This window comes from Trematomus bernacchii, unplaced genomic scaffold (assembly GCF_902827165.1).
Source record: "Trematomus bernacchii unplaced genomic scaffold, fTreBer1.1, whole genome shotgun sequence".
Classification (NCBI taxonomy): domain Eukaryota; kingdom Metazoa; phylum Chordata; class Actinopteri; order Perciformes; family Nototheniidae; genus Trematomus; species Trematomus bernacchii.
In genome coordinates, this window is record NW_022987564.1 from 2,054,033 (window position 1) to 2,060,032 (window position 6,000).

Genomic DNA, 6,000 nt, shown 5'->3' on the forward strand with positions numbered 1-6,000 from the left:
ACCTTTATTTGTGGAAAGAAGGCTGAAAATATACTTTATTTCATACTGTGTGTCGAGAAAATGACACGCGTTGTGTGTCTGTGGGTGTTTAAGATACAGTTAGAGTTAATTACAGATAAACATCATACTTTCTTTTGTTATTTATCTTTCTTGTATTGCTTCTATGTGAGAGGAAAGTGTGTTTTAATTTGCAGAACTCAAAGGTTTTCTCAGTGTTTTCAGCTCTGTGACACACAGCCAGCAGGAGAGAAGCTCCAAGAAACTAATTACTAGATTGGAAAATGTACATGCAGCTATAAATGCAAACATTATGCTTATTTAAAACATTCATATACATGTACCTGTTTCCACATCATAACGCTAAAGAACATTACAAAACAGGTTTATAGCATAAATTGTAGATTGCCATTTCTGGAACTAGGGCATGTGACACTTCTCAGATTTAAATACATGTTAAACAGTTCTAATTAGACCAGGCAGTGGCGTGCTGTTAGTGAAATTATGTAAACATTATACAGTATGAGCTTGTTTGGTGAGGAAACAGAGCATTACAATTACATTATTGATGCTAAATAGTACATTTGCTCTGCATCTCTCCCTATCTCTGACTCACTGCTGATGTGTGACTACTATTTTTGCATCTTTTAAATCCATGGATTAATGTATGATGAAAATATGAGCACAACATGCTTTCTAAGCCCAGGTTAACACTAGTAATCATCAGATTCCAATGCCAGAGTATAGACATTATTTGGCATGTTAAACACAATAATATATCATTTTCTAAATGTTAAATCAATTTTTTCAAGTTATTTAACTTGCAATGAACGTCAACTTGCTTGCAACAGGTAATCCATCACTCTGTTTGTCAGCCTTCTTTTCCCTTAAAGGTGTTTTATCGTCAATTGTTAATGATGCAATTGCAATCAGTTGTAAAATCCCTCTTTGTGCATTCAAGGACTTCCAATATTTGGGATTACAAAGGTGACTGACACATAAGAGCTGTGTCAATGCTAGAAACAACCATTTTAACATATGAAGCTCAGCACAAGTTCAACCAGGAAGACCTTCTTTACTCATTCATTTACTATGCTATGTTACTACTCTCTCTCCTCTCAATAAGTGATCGGGGGCGTCACTCCCCAGCTTAATCAATCACTTCGCTCTATTCTCACAAGCCTATCACAGCGCTCCGCTAACCCCTTTTAAATCTGCTCTCCCCCCTCTGACAGCTGTCATTTCAGGTGAATCGACGCAACCCCCCTCCACCCCTTTTCACCCCCTGTCCCTCTGAATCCAGGGTCAAGCTAAGCCACTCCCCTTCAGACCGACCCCAACCATCTATTCACCACCACCAGTGTCTAGACCCCGGGGGGTTTCATCGGATCGGTTCTCCCCTCCCGAATGATACTCCTGCACAACGAGGCCTAATCGCCAAAACTCCATTACATTCATTTGTGTATTCCTGGCAATAAATATGTGTTCTTACATCAAAACCGTCTCTCCTGATTGAACTCCTGTTCCTCACACAGTCCATTTGTCCAGGCGAACATTTATCGGCTCATTGTCTGACTTTATGACAACTCTTCAACACTGTAGCTTATGGAGCTTTCTCAACAACCGACTTTGAAATCTTTCCAGTCAATGAGTCCTTGAATGGACCACCACTATAGTTCTGGAACAAAACTACAACCCCATTTTTACAAAGTGTAAAAGGGAAGGTCAAAATATTTTTGTGAAGAAAATAGAAACTAATGGCTGCCTGAAATCACATTTAGTCCGCCTCCTTTGCAGTCATAGATAATGCCACATGTCCTTTTGAATGAGTACATCTTTACTTTAAAAGGGAAATAAAAGGTTCTGAAAATCTCCCTATGTTTGATCCTTTTGTATCCGATGAAGACAGAGGTCATGTGTTTCAGAGCAGATACAGTATGTATGATGCAGCATCAAAATGATCTACTGAATCTACAAGAGAAATACTACTCAGGTGCAACAATCACCAAATGACAGTTTGTATGATGGGTTTTCTTAATGTTAAAAAAAGAGAAATAGTGCTATTTTGAGACTTAAAATAGCACACCATAAATTATGAAAGGTATCTGGATTTTGATACAACACACAGTGCACAGTGCCATATTTGTGTAGCAAAGAGAAAGATGCTGCCTGTACATTGTGATGCGTACATTCCCGCCGGAGAGACTCACACCAAGTGAGTCACTGATTGAATGAATTATACATGAGTGAGTTATTTTCTGAATCCACACACTACCTGCAACTAAAAATAAAACACACCTGTAGGGATTATTAGAAGCTACTCTGGCTTGTTTTCTTAAAGTGCAAAGTGTTTTTTATTAATACATACAGAACATAAAAAAGGAAATGATACACATCAAATCAAATGTTTTTGTGTCTCTGTTCTTATCTTATCTTGGGAAAATACTCATGTAAGACCTTCAAAAACCCAACGGTGTGTGTGTGTGTGTGTGTGTGTGTGTGTGTGTGTGTGTGTGTGTGTGTGTGTGTGTGTGTGTGTGTGTGTGTGTGTGTGTGTGTGTGTGTGTTTTCAGTGTAACCCTGCTACTCCTGGGGTACTGTGTGTTTATGGTTTCTTTTTGGATTTGATAATGCCACGCAGCTCAATGCCATTGATTTACGGCTGTCCTTGCTCAGTGCTGTGTGCCGGCTGAGCTGCCATTCCCATCTTGGTCTACCGGCTCTTTGTCAAATCAATTTTGCGATGGTTTTGTATCTGCTTTTGTGCACGCTAGATCATACAGGTATGTGTGTGTTCACATGCCAATTTTTTCAATCCCACAACGTTTTCCCACCACTCAGAAATCCCAGCGTAAAAGACGAAGCCACAGCTGCCAACAGACTAACTAGAAATACGAGCGCAGGTAACCGCAGGTGTTATCGAACATATTTGATCCACGCCAAGAAAAACAAGTGACGTAAATGAGTACCAGAGAAGTGCCGGTGTTTGGGCCGCCATGCAGGGGAGAATCCATTGGGTTTGCCACTGTAACCATCGATCACAAATGCAATTCATCTCTGTGAAGTCGTTTGTCTCCCGCGCCACGCGTGACTGGAACCCCTTTGTGGCGCTGCTGAGCCCCGTGCCCAGCAGAGTGATGGTGCAAGTGTTTACCCTTGCATGAGATATCTATCACCTTCCGCTGTGTGATGTTGGATCAAAGAGGCACTGAGACAAACAGTATTTCAAATGTGCTAGTGGATTAGCGCCGGGACTCTGCAAGACTGTTGTTGTGTTGCTCACAGCTTGAAGCTGTTTTCCCTCATGGGGAAATGAATTCCCTTAATGATTTTCCTCAGTGGCTTTAGGCAACATCATCTGAGTTTCCCATTCAACAGAAAGGTATGACTCACTTTGTCATTGCTGTCATCCTGCTGGTATTTCTTTTAGCCTCTGTAGGCAGATGAAGCCTCATATCTGACAAGTTTATATTCATGCCTCCAACTAGAGAGATAAATAGAGCCTCATGCAATAATCCCTAATATCTGAGCTATACTTTCCATTTAAGTAACTAGGTGAGGGTGCGGAGAACTATATTGTTTTTTAAACTAAAGGACAGGACATAGAGAAAGAGGAGAAACGTATTGGAGGTAGAGCATGAGGATGTAGCATGTAGTAAGAAAGACCGCGCCACAAAGCAGCTTGTGAGGGGGCAGATGTGAGGCTGTGCCACACTCGCCAAACATATGTGGAGCGTATAGGTGTGTCAAGCATGTCAGCAGGTGACTCTGTAAAACTCTCAAACCATGGCACTTTCTGCACATAATTACACTTTATTTTCTAGCATGCAGAGCTACAGAACTCAGTGCCACAGTTTAAGGTGTCAAACTTGCTCCTAGTAACAGCTTTTGTATGCCCTCTAAATGTCATACCACACAACAGCCATGAATGGATGTAGTACAATAGGAGACAGGGCCGTCCCTTGGCTAGATCTGGAGGGGCGCTGCGCTGGGAGAAAAAAAAAATTAATTATTCTTTTATTTTTATTCTGCCTAATTTTCTGCCCTTGATGTAAGACATTTACATTAATAATTGAATAAAGTAAACACCCTTTGCACCCCGGGCCGGCAACATTTTGCATTTGCGTTGTACGATGTGCGCTGTGGGGGATGTTGACTTATCAGGCGCCCGCAGCTCACAGCCAAAGTGCGAGCTAGCCTCCGAGTGAGCAAGAGAGAGAGAGAGAGGGCGCGCATCGGTACCGCGGATTGTTGTTGGATTGAGGCTGATAACTACAGCTCAGTGAGGTAAAGGACTCTGACTGAGTGTTTAGATAGTTCACTTTAGTCTAAGTTATCTCAGTGGGTCTCAAACGTTTTGATAACAATTTATGTAAACAAATATTTCCAAGGCACTCCTTTATAATTATTAGGATAAATAACAACAGGTTTGAAATCATTCCAATGTATACTATAGGACAGTAAACCAAAAATATCGTTTAAAACTGGAGATATAAAAAAAAATGCATGAATTAATAAATGTTAACTAGGTAAAATAAGATATGAATGAACAACAAAAATAAAATACGTTACATTTATTTGTTATTGGCTATGGGTTATTGGTTATGTTCACATACTTATTTGATTATTAAAATGTAAACCGATCTTTTTCATATGGGTGTTTTAGAGTTGTACCCCCTAGATCTAGTCTCTAGTAATTCTGCTCAAAGTGCACCAGATTGAAGCCTTTTACTTTAAAATGTTAAAACAAATCTTTCCGGGGGGGCATAACCCCGGACCCCCCTAGAGGATGTGACGTCCACCCCCCAATTAAAACATGTTCATACAATAATGAATACATTTGAAACCTTCTTTATGTATATAACCAACATGTCAATACGTTTCAGTTGTTGTAGTGTATTGGTCTTTTGTAGAGATTTTTCATTTATTCTTTATATATTATATCGTGTATTGCTTGGAGGGGGGGGGGGGGGCACCAAATCATAATCTCGACTAGGGCACCAACATGTCTAGGTCCGGCCCTGATAGGAGAGCTGCTATTGGAATTTAATTTGAGCATGTACGATTCAAAATAAGGTGGTACATTTATGTGATTCCTTGTTTTCTATACCAGGACTGTGCAGTGAGCAGTCTTTCCTCTGGGAGCCTTATTACAAGTATTTACTTACTTACTTATCTTGAGTCTGTGCGTCTTCTAAACCTTTTATGGAGGTTTCCGACCATCCCTGTGATTTCCCCTTTCGCATATCGTTCAATATGGCTTTTATTTTCCGCCAGTTTTGTTCTCCTATAGATGATACCAGAGAGCACGAAATTGCTCACTGATATAATCTGCTACAGGATGTGACATTTAATGGTTTTGTGTGCGTGTCTGAGTGTGTTCATATTGAAAGTGTGTGCCCATGGGCGCGTGTAGAGCCGTATATATTTAGACAAAGTGTTCCACACGGGTGTATAGGATGGGGGTAATTTGGTGAGGAGGGATCTCTGTCTGTCTCAATACCTGGACACATACATCTTCAATCTCCTTCATTTCGCCACAGACTGCTGCTGCATCCTAAACTGCTGCTTGGAACTTTATTATATTTGTGCATCCTGTGTGAAAAGAAGCGGAGATACTCCTAATGGAGTACTCTGCAGCCAGGCAGGAGTGGCTGCCGGTTGTTTACTGACCAGCACAACCCAGCGGCGCAAACACACCGCTATTAATCCCAGACAGCAGAGAGAGGCAGAGAAAGGACATTATAGTTTGAGAAAAGTACAGCTTGTTCTTACATCATACCAAATGCTTTGTCCAAGAGGGAGAAGCCATTATCCTCTCGTCTTCTCCCTTTCAATCTCTCTTCTCTCCATCCCAGTCTCTTCTCGTACAGACACGGTTGTTAGCAGGCTTTGACATATGTAATGCCATGTGCCATAAAAGGCTCTATTTATCGCTCTCAGCACCGCCCTCTGTATACTCTGCCAAACTGTTACGAAAAGTCAATGTGACCTTTTGCTTTA